Genomic DNA, 14,852 nt, shown 5'->3' with positions numbered 1-14,852 from the left:
GGATCTCTGGTTTCTTTTTGCCAAACAACTCAAGCCTTTTGACTCTAGTTTTTCATCATCATCCATCATGGGAAACAGACCATAGTAGGTTTTTGTGGTTTGTTCAACAACTACTACTACCATTCAAGTGGGAATGGCTGAGTTGCAAGTACACTTCTTCACAGTAAACCAAGAATCCACAAAATACCTGAAAGCTATTAGAAGCTATTCCTTGTAAACAAGCACCTGCTTAGTTGCCTGTATTGAATAAAAACAATCTACCAAGGAAGAGATATTATGTTATACAACTGGAAATAAATGAATCCAGAGAAAAGGGTATTTATCTGTCACAAAGGATTAGGATAAAGTCATACATATGCCTAGGCATTTGGGGTGGAGTCTTAAACTTTCACAGGCATGTTTGGGAGACTGGGTTAACGTTACAAATTAATATATTCTTAACCCACATAATTAAGCTACCTATTGGAGGATAAGATTCTTTGTGGGCAATTTCTTAAAACAAAGTGCTTGATCCTGCAGCAATGTAAGAGTTCTGGTGTAAAAGTAATACTGAAGGAATTTGGACTAGCTTTCATACTGCACTGACTGAAAACATGTGGACACAACAGTGACAACGGAACAGGACCTAATCAATGGCTGTGTGGCATAGAAGACTGAGAACTTGCACAAAACTGAAGGATAGCTTGTTTATTGTTCATTTCCTAGCATCATCCACACATGTATTCAAAGGCATCAAAACATTCATACTTCAAGTGAATTATTTATTCCATTTCTATTCCACCACAATCCAAGAGACTCTCAGCTTTTTAAAATGAATTACCCAGTTTTGCAGCAATAACAACCCCCCCCCCAGTGAGGCACTATCTTGATGTTGTTGTGGGACTTGCGTGCTCTAAGGAGGATGACAGCTATGCCAGAGGTTCAACATGTCTTGGACAGGTCTTATCAGAGGAGCCAGACAAAGAGTGTCTCTCCCATAAACAATATGGTGAGACATAATTTACAGAAACCCATACCGGATCAGTTGTTGCCCGGGTCAACAAGGACTGCACTAGGTGTTCTAGTTCCTGGACATCCAGTGACAAGTGGGCTATAGGACTCACAACTGTTGGCTGAGCAACCAGGGCCAGCAGTGCAGGACTACTGGAAGAAAAGTTGTTTACCCATTGCAAATATATAAAGACTGAAAACAAAGAAATAATGATCTGCTATTACAAATCAAGTCCAGTGAGAAGAGGATATCTGAAAATAATGTACCAGTTCTGGAAAGAACAACATCCAAAATCAGAAATAACAGAACAGAGGCTAGCAGATCAACGTCAATTTATAATACGAAATAAAGTATTCACAAAAGTAGAACTGGAAGAACCACAAAGGTCTACCCAAGGCAAAGAAATCAAAGCCTTGCCAGAAGAAGCTCAGACTGTAGAGGCAAACCAGGGGGAGTTGGCAGTAGAGGAAGCAACATAGCTATTGAATTGTTTTCATTCCCAATCCAGCCACCCTCTCTTTTGCCTTCTTCTCAGAAAGAACAAAGCCCTCTGACTAAAAAACAAGAGGAAATGAAACAAAGAATAACTGAGCATCTAGAACAGCACAAAAAGAAGAGAATAAGATTATCTGCAATGAAGCTTGTTACAAAGAAAGAGCTAGCACAAGTATTAAAAGATGCCAAAACTGTAATATCAAATATAAGCACCAGCTTGCTGCAAGAAACAAACCAATTAATGTACAGCACAGCTGCAGTTATAACTGAATATCTTGGATGCAAAATCAACAAACAAGAAAAAAAGCCAAACAGTGCACCACCAAAATGGAAGATCAGGTTGGAAAATAAGATCAGCATGCCAAGTGTAACGATCTGCCACTTTCAACTCCCAATGCCAGTAACTCTCTTGCAACCGAAAATGGTTCAAAGAAAAGTTCATTTATTGAGAAAAAGTGTACAGGTCCAAAGCATTGCTAAGACTGAGCCCACGCCTACCAAAAAGTTACTTTTACCCCCTTTGGTTGCCATACTCCCCCCTTTGCCTTCCAGTCATTCTCACATTCGCCCATTGGTTTGACCTTGAGCGTTCCTGCATTCTGATAACAGCCCATCTGCTTCTAACATCTTCCCAACTCCCCCCCCCCCACGTCTTCTAATGGCAGAACGGAGGCGAGCAAGCTGGCAAGCAAACTGGTTAATTGATTGCGAGGATTCTGACACCAAGATCAGATGCAAGCAAGCTAGAACAGATGAAAGAAAAGAAGCTGAAGAACAAGACCACCAAGAAATATCACCTAAAAACAAGGAAGATAAAAGAAGCACTGGAAATAATAAAGCAGCAAATAACAACCATAGCCAAAAGGATAAGCAGATATAAAGCTCAAATTGCACACTACAGGCAGAATCTTCAATTTCAATTGAATCAGAAACTTTTCTACCAATCCATCAATGGAGAGACTGCAGTGAACCAGTCAACACCTGACAAAGAAGAAACGGTGCAGTTCTGGGTACAGCTATGAGACAACCCAAAGAAATACAACAAGAATGCAGCTTGGATAAAGGAGGTGGATAAGAATAAAAAGGAAGCTGAAATGAAAGAACTTGTAATAACAGCATAAATGGTGGAGAAAAGGGCAAGGAAGATCAAGAATTGGTCAGCACCAGATGAAGATGAACTGCATGGTTTTTGGTTGAAACATCTGACTGGTCTGCACCTACTCATTGCCAAGCTATTCAACAACATGCTGGAAGGAGATGAAACTGAAGATTGGTTAACATCTGGCAAAACCTACCTGATAATGAAAGATCTAACAAAAGAGGCAGCACCAGGCAACTACAGGCCAATTACCTACTTACCAACAACTTTCAGATTGCTAACTGGTGTTGTAGCTGATGCAGTCCAACAGCAACTAGTTGAAAACAAGCTCTTTCCATCTGAGAAGAAAGGAAACCACCCAAACAGCAGACGGACAAAAGATCAGCTCCTAACTGACAAGATGGTTTTGGAAAACTGCAAGAGAAGGAAGACCAACTTGAATGTAGCTTGGATTGATTACAAGAAGGCATTTGACTCCCTACCACGATTGGATAATCAAGTGCCTAGAAATAATAGGAGTCAGTAGAAACACCAGAAACTTTGTGCAAAGATCAGTGGCACAATGGAAGTCATAGTTGCTGGTCAATGGTGATAGACTGGGAGAGATTAATATCAAGAGAGGAATCTTTCAAGGAGACTCACTAACACTACTACTGTTTGTCATTGCATTGATTCCTGTCAACAATACTGAACAAGTCAGACCATGGCTATCAAACAGCAAAAACATCTGCCAGGCTATCCCACCTCCTTTACATGGATGATCTGAAGCTGTATTGAAAAACACCATCTGAAATGAAATTGCTGCTCAACACTGTCTGAATATACAACCAAGATATTGCAGTGGAGTTTGGACTGGACAAATGTGCCACCCTTACCATCAACAGGGGACAAATGGTGAAATGAAGGCATCAAGATGCCCTATGGAAATAACATCAAGAGTCTGGATGAAGAAGATCACTACAAATACCTGGTCATCCTTCAAGCTGACAATATCAAGCACACTGAAGTCAAGAAGAAGGTTAGTAGTGAATATATCATGCGAGTGAAGAAGATCTTAAAGTCCAAAATCAGTGGAGGAAATACCAGCAAGGCAATTAACACCTCAGCAATTCCAGTCATTAAATACACAGCTAGTATAGTGGACTGGACTCAAGCAGAACTAAAAGCCCTGGATAGGAAGACCAAAAAAATAATGACAATGAATCATGCCCTTCATTCGCACGGCAACATTGACAGACTCTACTTACCAAGGAGCATTGGTGGGCATGGAACTTTGCAAGTACGCCAGACAGTTGAAGAAGAAAAAAGGGTATTGGAAGAATATCTGAAGAACAGTGAAGAAGATACACTGAAGCTAGTACACCATGAAGGCTTACTGAATACTGAAGAGACCAAACTGGCCTACAAGAAAGACCAAATGAAGAATAGAAAAGAGACATGGCAAGGCAAAGTATTACATGGCCAATACACACACACACGCACACACACACAAAACAGCAGGCAAAGCAGATAACAATAAGACCGGGCAATGGCTAAGAGCAGGAGTGTTGAAGAAGAGACAGAGGGGCTAATTCTGGCTGCATAAGACCAAGCCTTAAGAACAAATGCATACAAAGCCAGAATTGAGAAGACAGCAACAGGCAGGAAATACTGCTTCTGCAAAGAAGCTGAAGAAACAGTGGACCACCTAGTTAGCTGCTGCAAGAAGACTGCACAGAGTGACTACAAACAACTGCATGACAAAGTAGCAACAATGGTACATTGGAATATCTGCAAGAAATACCATTTGCTTGCAAGCAAGAACTGGTGGGACCACAAAACAGACAAAGTAATAGGAAATGAAGAAGCTAAAGGGCTCTGGGACTTTAGAATTCAAAAAGACAAGCACCTGCCACATAACACCTCAGACTTAACAACTGTTGATAAGAAAGACAAAAAAATCTGGATAGTGGACATTGCAATACCTGGAGACAGAATAAAAGAGAAAGAAATGGAGAAAATCACAAAATACAAAGACCTGCAAATAGAAATAGAATGACCGTGGCAAAAGAAAGAAAGTTAGTACCAATAGTAATAGTGCCGTGTGCAATCCCAAAACGTCTGGAGTATCACTTGAAGACCACTGGCATTGACAAAATGACCATCAGTCAATTGTAAAAGGCAGCTTTACTTGGAACAGCTTACATCCTGCGACGATACCTTTAACACCATCAAACAACATCTGCCTACCTCAGGTCCTTGGGAAGAACTTGATAGGTGGATAAAAATGCCAAATCCAGCCTAAACATCTGGCTAACTGCAACCAACAATAATATACAGAAACTTCTGCTATCTTTGTCAAGTAGACAAAAACAAATTTAAAGCTGTCAGTACAAATAAAGCACTGAACCTGCTCAACTACTAAAGTGACTACTACTAAAGGGTCTTTTCAAGGAATGTTTCAACTTTTCTTGTAGATCAGGGTTCCTCAACCGTGGCAACTTTAAGACGGGTGGACTTCAACCCCCAGCCTTCCCTGGCTGGGGAATTCTGGAAGTTGAAGTCCACCTGTCTTAAAGTTGCCACGGTTGAGGAACCCTGTTGTAAATGATATTCATATTCCTTCAGGCTTTTGGGCTGGGAGGTTAACTGCTGGATCTGTTTAGTTCTAATCCTATGACTAGAAGTGGAATATTTTTAGACTGTAGTCATGTTTATGCTTTTGTATTTGTTTGTCTTTGGATGTTGGGATAGTGTGCTTTTGCTTTGGTTTTAATTCTTGTTCGCTGCCTAGAATAACTGTATTGTGAGATGGCTAGCCATATACATTGTAATATATGTATAAATACATTCATACATTTTTGGCACTCCCACTTTCCAGCACATCCAGCCATTTTCTCCAGAGCAACCTGAATAGGAAACACAAAGTTCTAGCGCAAAATAAAGGTATATGTGTGGGCTATGTATTGTATGTATAGGATATAGTATATATATTGTATAGGAATAAGGATAAAATAGACTATTTTAAAAAGTCAGCAATTCTGCTGATCCAAATTAGTTGCAGCCAAATTCTCTAATTCCAGAAAAAATAATTCAGACACTTGATTTTCTTTCTTTGGAGAGTTTAACCAAAGTAGCTATAAATTTTAAAGAATTACATTCTCCAGCATTTGTATTTGATGAATATTCTTTTCCTAGCCTTTCCTAGAAGTAACTATCACAGTGAATATAAAAATGGTTAATTCCAAGAGTACTATGACTAATATGAATGCCTACCCAACATCCTCTGGCCTAATTCAGAAATGGAAGATCATAACATAAGCAAAAATATCACTTAAATATTCAAGAAGACTCTGATGAAAGTTCACTCCACCTAGTTTTCTTTCTTCAATTTCTCTCTTCCATTTTCTCCAAACAGAATGTTGACTTATTCAGCATTTAGCTACAGGTAGTCCTTGCTTAATGTCCATTCATTCAGTGATCGTTCGAAGTTACAACAGCACTGAACAAAGGGACTTACAACCAGTCCCTGAAGTTCCGGCCATTGCAGTGCCTCTCTGGTTACATGAACAAAATTTGGGCCCACCTGCATTTACAACTGTCTTCTGGCTGCCCATCTATCCACTGCCCTGCCGCCCAGCCCTGCCCGCTATGGCCGGGTTACCAGACTGCACGCCACTACTATACCAGCTGGGTCCTTCTTTTGTGCCGGAGCAGCTGGGACCTTCTTTCACACACCGGGCTTCTTTTGTGAAAGAAGGCCTTGGGAGGGGCATGAGAAAAGCTCTGGCTGCACTGGCGCAAAAGAAGGTGGTGCAAAAGACAGCCCACCCAGTAGCGGCATGCGGTGCAGTGGGTGTGGCAGGTAGGGCTGGGTGGCAAGGGTAGCTGGTGGCAGCAGATAGGCTGGCGGCCAGAAGGGAAGAGATGGGAGAGAGAGGCTGGTGGGGGTTCAAGAGGCGGCAGAGGAGGCAGTCCCTTACCTTACTGAGGCTTGGGGCTGGGAGGGTCCAAGCCGGAAATGGCTTGGAATGGGTGGGTCCTCGCCTAGTGACTGTTGGGATTTGGTTAATAGCAATGGGGACTGGCAGGATTGCCATCACTAAGCGATGCTTTACAACCGCATCACTTAGTGACAGAAATTCTGGTCCCAATTATCATTGTTAACCAAGGACTACCTGAATTTATTCTGCATCTCTTTGTCTTCCAATCTGAATAAAATTTGTTTCTTAGAATTCCCTCATAATTTTACCTCACCTGTGAGAAGCTCTCTCAGGCAGTAGATTGGTATCTGCATATTTGCAAATCATCCCACTTTTTATTTCTGTTTGCCATTAGAGCAACTAATCATCTGAAAACCTGCTAATGTTTCCTCTTTCTAATAAAGACAGAAAAGGAATTGCACAGAAATGTTCTCTTAGAGTCGGTATATTTAAACCACTTTAAATGCAACCATAATTTATTAACAGCACCTTCTACAGATCAGCTAGACTATATTTATAACAACACAGGACCAGTCAGAATAAGATTTACTGATAATGCTTATTTCATCTAGTCATGCAAACTAAAGTTTTCTTTCTATCTAATCAGGTGATCAGAAATACGGTTCCAACAGAGCCCTCCTTGAATTCACTCACATTAGAGAGACATTTGGTATCAAGATGGGTATATTTGTAGCACACCTGTTCTGGATTTAAAGAAAGTGAATTTTAATGAACACAGAACAGTGTTAAGTAGGATTCCAAGGCAAGAGGAGGTAATGGGGAAAGGAGCTCAATATGGATGGGAGTTCTTATCTTCAGGTGACACAAAATTGAGTGGAATACCTAAAAGACAGAAATAAAAGCTCAAAATGATAAGTTATAGAGCTGGGCTGAAAGAAACAATATAACATTTAAAAAGAAAAGAGCAAAGACTTTCACTTGGGAAACAAAAATTAAATCCATGAATATAGGATGGGGATACCTGGCTTAGAATAATGGGGCAGGGCTTTAATCACCCAGTCTCACCTGCCATTTTGACACGTTGACCCCTCCTGTCCCTGTGGTAATGGTATTTGTGAAAGATTGAAATAGCTGACCTTGTACTATGAGCCAGTAACATAATGTGGCTGCAAAAAAGGCAAATGCAATTTTAGGCTACATCAGCATAAACATAATGCCAAATCACAGGAAGTAATCATGCCATTTTATTCTGCACTGAACAGATCCTTCTGAAGTGTTGTGTCCGATTCTGAGCACCACACTTGAAGAAGAATTTTTTTTTAAAAAAATGAAATGATTCAGAAAAGGGCTATGAGGAGGATCAAGGATTAGAAACTATGAAGAGAGACTGAAAGAGCCAAGTATATTTAAATCTGAGAAGATGGGAATAACATAGTACTCTTCTAATCCTGAAAGGATGTTACACAGAGGAATGTCAAGATCTATTCTCTTTTATTCCAGATTGCAGGACACAGAATAATGGATTTAAGTTATAGGAAGGCAGATTCTAACTGAATGTTAGAAAAACCATCCTAACAGTAAGAGCAGTTTGAAAATGGAACCAGTTTTTCAGATACATGATGGACTCCTTTCTTTGGATAAATTTAAATAAAGGCTAGACAGTGATCTGTCTGGGATATTTTAATCTGGATTCCTGCACCGAGCAGGGAGTTGGACCAATGGCCTAAGTGGCCCTTTCCAACTCTTATGACTCTAAATGAGAAGTTTAACTCATATAATTTAGAATTAGAATCCTTGAAATACTGGACTGCATAAACTCATTTAAAAAACCTTCAAATGCACAATTCAAGGAGGAAAATAAAATTATCTTTATACACATTATTTCTTTGTAAAAAGTGAAAATGTCTGGCAACCTCATTTATCATGCAGCTGATTTGAATACCTCTCATTTGATTGATCAGAGCATTATATACAAGATGGCTGTTTTTAAAAGCATTGACAGACTGTGGTAAAATAAAAGCTTGTGTAAACGTATGCATGTTAGCATCATGGATTCAGCTTAACGTTCCACTCATTTCACTAGACTAGACTAGATTTCTGGGTTGCCCTGTAAAAGTTCAAGATTCTTTAGCAACACTCCACAATGAACCTGGAGGGATAGCTATTCTCTGAAATCTTGCCATAATTCTATACTGAATTCTATATTCAATTCCTCTTCAATAATACATTCAATTAAAGCTCAAATGAAAGCACCACAAAGCCAGTGTATTGTATCTGGCTATTGCTTACATTCTTGCTAAATAAACTGTCAGTGTTACCAAAAGACAGACAAAGCTTCCCAATTTCCCATAAAGCCATCTTCCACTAATTTATTTTTATTATAAGATTTATATACTGCTTCAGTCTGGACAACTCTAATTTCTTGTTAACTCATACATTTATGGTGTTATTTGTTATTTTCTTTCTCATCCAAGGCTCCACCATCTTTTTGTTTCTTTATAATTGAGTACATGCTTTGCACATAGAAAAGTCCAAACTGAAACTTCTGATGATTAGCCTTTAAAAGGCTCTGAAGCGGCTGAGTTGGAAAAGTTCTCTCAAGACTTTGGAGAACAGCTAGTTACAGGAGATACTGTAGAAGCAGGTGGACTAACCAATTTTATATAATGTGGGAGAGCTTCATTTATTCTCCATCAACTACTACATTTTGAATAGCTTCCTACTTTGTTTCTGTCAAGTCAATTCATTTCTTCTAACTGAAGTCCCTTCTCATTTTTTCAATATTCAGTTGGAAATTCTACTTCTCTTTACTACTGCCATTTGTGCTATTACTTTAAAGTCTAATATATGTAGATACTGTAACTCTTGTGAATCAGGCTCTACCATACTATAAGGTGTTACAATCTGCTTGTAGTCACAACATGTGAAGAGTGTCGCTTCTAACCCTATAATTCTATAATGATGATTCTATGATGAAGGCAGGAATTGGTTTCTGAGTTTATACAGAAACTTTTTTTAAAGTTTTGTCCTAGCAAGGGAAGAGGATTACATTTCAGCTCTACATCTTAGAGCAAAATGTCTTGAATCCAGTCAAGGAGAGCCCATCACCACTTAAAGCTGTCTGGATAGAACTGATTGGAACAACACCTGATATACTTTCAGCATTAAAGCAACATTTTAAAACACATAAAATATTAACTACTAGATATATATTTTATACCAAAATATTAAATAATAGAGCAAACTCTCCTCTGATTTTATTTCATCACAGATATTTGTTGCACAGAAACAGTATTTACAGGCATTGTTCCACATCAGATTGCTGTATATTTAAGCGTAAGCTCTCCTTAGTAGGAACATTTTCATTTCTCTGAAGCTCTATAGAGCTCATATATATTTCAAGATTTACCAAAACATGGCCTTGTTGTTATAATTAGAACAAGATTAAATTTGATGTAAGCATTTACATATATTTTGCCATCTCCCCCTATCCAAAAGTGGGCAATCCCACCAAAATCAGAGGCAAGAATGAAATAATATAATAGATGAACAGAAAACACAATATTCCCAAATAACAAGTGTCTCCAATCACCATTAGAACCTATTCAATAATGCCTGGTTTAAATTTAAAAGGTTCACATTAAGTATTGTAACATATGCAAACCAACTATAAATTGTGATAGACTTCTGTCATTTTGGCAAGCTTCAAATATTGTTCATCTCTTAGAACCTCCAATTTTTTACTCCAAATATGAGTAAAAACATGACATATATACATACATTTTAAAAAGGAGCAATTACATGCTATCTCAGTGAAGAGAAAATTCTGTGAATAGCCACATTATGTAAATCACTGTAGAGATAAAAACTAATATGAACAAAGTAACACAAACACATATGGAAATGTTGGTGCTCGCCTAAAAATTGTTAAGTTGCAAGTTTGAAATAAATGAATGAAATCTTCAAATTAAACATGAAATAGCTTTATGTCTTATTACCAATCATCTGGAGGTCATGTAAGCATCCCTGTAGCAGTAGAATATTTATTTATAGTATTTATAACCTGTCCCAGTCCTGAATGACTCTGAGTGGCATACAACATCAATACAAAGAAAAAAACAGTAATAAAATCTAAATAGAAATCAAAACTGGAGATAAGTACTCCAATCAATCAGCTGGGGCTGAAGGCATGCTGAAATAAAACAGATTAAATATACTTACGGAATTGCAATGAGGTGGGGGCTGAACATACTTTGGGGCAATAATATTCCACAAAGTGGAGGTTACTATGGAGAAGGCCTGCTATCTAGACGTGTGTATGTTGCAGGGAGGGGAGACCTTCAACTAGCCCTCTTGACTGCACCATTCCATTTAGCTTCTTTTTATGCTTTTCTCCCAGCACAACACGGTTCCTTCTCTTTTTAGACTGTTCTATAAAGGACATTGTAACTACTCAGGGGTAAAGCATTTATGAACACTTTTGATACCTCAGCCAATGGTGGGGGTATTATTTCAACTAACAGAAATCTGAATCCAGCTTTGCAAATATCTCAAGATAAAGACAATTTACAAACTGGTAGGGAAAATATGCCTATAATTTCCGTCATGTTTGGTGTTTTTGTTTTATAGGTAGTCCTCAGTTAACAATCATTTGTCCAGAGACCATTCATAGTTATGACTGCGCTGAATGAGTGGTATTTATAACCAGTCCTTGAAATTCCAGCAGTCCCAGCATCCCTGAAGTCACGTGATTATGATCCAATGACAAGCAAAGTCAATGTGGTAGCCAGCAGGGAAGATTGCAAGTCACTCTTGTTAAGTCACTCTCGCTCCCACCACTTTTTCTCCCAAGGATCCCGGCTATGGAGTACAAGATCCCAGGGATCTCATACTGTAGCACCCACCCCCCACCCATCTGCGTTTGCACCATGGCAGCTACCTGCACACCATCCTGCACTCTGCAGCACCCTCCCCACCCGACCGCGCTGCACTCCACAGCACTTACTAGCCTGCTGACCTGCTTGCGAGCTGTCTGGGACTTGCGACTTTCTGCTGGTTTCCCACTGATTTTGCTTGATGGAAGCCAGCAGGAAGTTGCAAGTTGTGGTCACATGAGGTCCTTGCTTAATGACCCACTTAACTCATGCAATGGAGACGGCTGGGATTGCCGTTGCGAAGCGATGCAAGCACATCATGTCATGCTTTACGACCACATCGCTTAGCAATGGAAATTCCGGTCCCAATTACCATCATTAAGCAAGGACTACATGTACTACCCAGATTTTCAAGCTGGCAAATCTATAGATTAATACTTAGATGGAAGATATTTAGGGAATCCCAGGGCTATATGCTATATTGGAAAGTAAAAAAAAAATCTTGAAAGAAAGCAGTAGCAGACACTTTCATATTGCTACCAGAAAAATTAAACTACATGAAGTACAAAGGCAGAATGAAGAGCACTCTTTCCACCTCCATAACTTTAAATAGGGATATACTATACTGGGAAATAAAAAAAAATCTTGAAAGAAGGTAGTGTGATGGAATGGAATTATGAAGGCCAGGCTCAGGGAGATAAGCATTTTCTTAGCTCGCTGCAGGAGCGTGGGAGCTAAGAAAATGCTTATCTCCCTGAGCCTGGCCTTCATAATTCCATTCCATCACAGGTAGTAGCAGCCACTTTCATATTGCTACCAAAGAAATTAAACTACCGTATTTTTCCATCTATAAGACACCCCCATGTATAAGATGACCCCCACTTTTCCAACCCAAAATTAAGAAATCAATATTTAAAGATAAAGCAGAACACATTTTTATTCAGTAATTAGGTAACATTTACCTGATTCACTCAGTGGGAGGAGATCCAAACTGTCTCTCTGCAACTCTATTTCCATGCTCTTTTGCATAACTGATTACATTCAATCATGAGTGAAACTGCCGATAGCTTGTCTCTGCAAACAGACTTCCTCCAATTGGTTTGTTCAGCATCAGCTGACGTCAGTTACATAAGGCTTGTGATTGGAGGAAGTCTGTTTGCAGAGACAAGCTATTTCACTCGTGACTGGAGGCTAGTGATAGGAGGAAGCCTGTTTGCAGAGACAAAGTATGGGCAGTTTCACAACCGCGCGGTTCTCTCCTTGGCTTACTTCCTTGCATAAGACGCCCTTCAATTTTTAGTTTAACAATTTTAGAAAAAAGGATCGTCTTATAGACAGAAAAATATGATACATGGAAGTATGAAGGTGAACTGAAGAAAACTGTTTCCACCTCCATAACTTTAAACAGGGTTATTTTAATAAATGAAAGAAGAAAGTAATCCTTGAAATAAGCTCTTTTGTTACCTGTATTTACTTTTCCACATTATCACCACCATTTACTACATGCTTCTGCCAATGAAGGGCAAGCTTCTTAAAGCCATCACAATAGAACCACTCTTTGTCTCTTCAATCAGGTCCTGATAACCCTTTCCATGTCTTCATTTGAGTCAAGCAGATGCCCAGACAGGTATTCCTTCAATTTGGGGAAAAGGTGGAAATCACATGGCACCAAGTCTGGACTCTTGATGGATGGTGTAAAAAGGTAGTGAGATCCAACTTTACAATTGCTTCTTGGGTGGCTTATGAGATATGAGTCCTAACACTGTCAAGTTGCAGCAAAATTTCCTTCTTGTTCTTCTGAACTTAGCTTAACCATTTCAAAGTTTTGGGTGTTGCAATGCAGCACTCTTGGGTTGATGATGGTGCCAAGTTCAAGAAATTATCAGCCCACCTCATCAGATATAGCAGAGAAGGCATGTTGAGGGTATCATCAGCTAAGGATGTAGATTTGATGGGTCCCGGGCATTGGGCCTTTTTTGCTATGGCACCCGCCTTATGGAACATTCTTTCCCCCGATACTAGATTAGCTCCATCCCTTCTGACCTTTCAGAAGTCCTTCAAGACCTAGTTATGTCACCAGGCCTGGGGCTCCCAGGGAACCGGACATATGCTTAGATGGCTCCTTTTCTGAGTTAGCTATCCTTATTCCCTTTTGCCTAGGGTTTGTTTTTTATCATATTTATCTTTAATATTTTTATATTTTATACTGTTTGTATATGTGTTGTTTTTATTGGATTGTTATAAGCCCAGAGTTGCTTTACTGTGAGATGGGCAGCTATACAAATTTGATTAATAAATAAAATAAATAAAAATCCATGTGAATAACACCATCTCATCCCCCCAAATTGTAACCGTAAGTTTTTCTGCCAAAGTCTGGGGTTTGAAATTTTTTCCCACAGGTAAAGCTTTTTGATACTTCATGGACTGATGTTTTGTTTCTGGTGAGGAGCTTATGTTTCATCAGCAGTCACAATGTTGTGAAAAATTCCTCACCTTTATTCTTATAGAGTAACAACAATTACTGGGAAATTTCAACTCCTGAAGCTTTCATCTCTGCCATCAGCATGTGAGGAACCCAACTTGCACAAAACTTCAGATACTGAAGAACATCAATAATGAGACCCATACATTCCTGTGAAATGCTAAGGTTGACAGCAATTTTCCTTTGAGTGATCCACTTATTGTCCTTAATCAGTTCATCCATGTTTCTCACGTGAAACTCGTTGATTGCCGTTACAGGCCATCCACTTTGTTCTTGATCACACAAATCAGGTCTTCCTGGTTCATTATTTTTACATTTTTTTAGCCCAGTGACATACAGTTGTTCTTTAGTCGTTAAGTCGTGTCCGATTCTTTGTGACCCCATGAACCATATTGCGCCAGGCCTTCCTGTCCTTCACTGCCTCCCTGAGTTTGCTCAGTTTCATGCTCATTGCTTCAGTGATGCTATCTAACCATCTCATCCTCTGCGGTCCTCTTCTCCTTTTGCCTTCAATCTTTCCCAGCATCAGGGTCTTCTCCAAAGAGATCTCTCTTCACATTAGGTGACCAAAGTATCTGAGCTTGAGCTTCATTATTGATCCTTCCAATGAGCAATCAGGGTTGATTTCCTTTAAGATTGACTGGTTTGACCTCTTAACAGTCCAGGGGACTCTCAAGTGTCTTCTCCAGCACCACAGTTCAAAGGCATCAATTCTTCGGCGCTCTGTCTTCTTTATGGTCCAGCTCTCACAGCCATACATTACTACTGGAAATACCACAGCTTTGACTATGCGGATCTTTGTCAGCAAGGTGACGTCTCTGCTTTTTAATATGCTATCTAGGCTTGCCATAGCTTTCCTCCCAAGGAGCAAGCGTCTTTTAATTTCATGGCTGCAGTCTCCGTCTGCGGTGATCTTGGAGCCCAAATAAATGAAGTCTGTTACTGCTTCCATTTCTACCCCTTCTATTTGCCAGGAATTGATGGGTCC

The 14,852-nt window shown here is 39.5% G+C and overlaps 1 protein-coding gene across 4 annotated transcripts in view; it reads right to left on the bottom strand.

Annotated features, from left to right (window-relative positions):
* The window catches only part of DAG1 (dystroglycan 1), a 94,368-nt gene that overhangs the window by 5,163 nt on the left and 74,353 nt on the right, over positions 1-14,852 (bottom strand). The gene's annotated exons all lie outside the window — the stretch shown is intronic.

The sequence above is a fragment of the Python bivittatus genome, unplaced genomic scaffold (assembly GCF_059951505.1).
Source record: "Python bivittatus isolate LINGU-HERP-01145 unplaced genomic scaffold, Pbiv_v1 ctg000080_np1212, whole genome shotgun sequence".
NCBI classification, from domain to species: Eukaryota; Metazoa; Chordata; class Lepidosauria; order Squamata; family Pythonidae; genus Python; species Python bivittatus.
The sequence above is the reverse complement of the archived record's forward strand: the minus strand, read 5'-3'. Positions and strand labels throughout refer to the sequence as shown.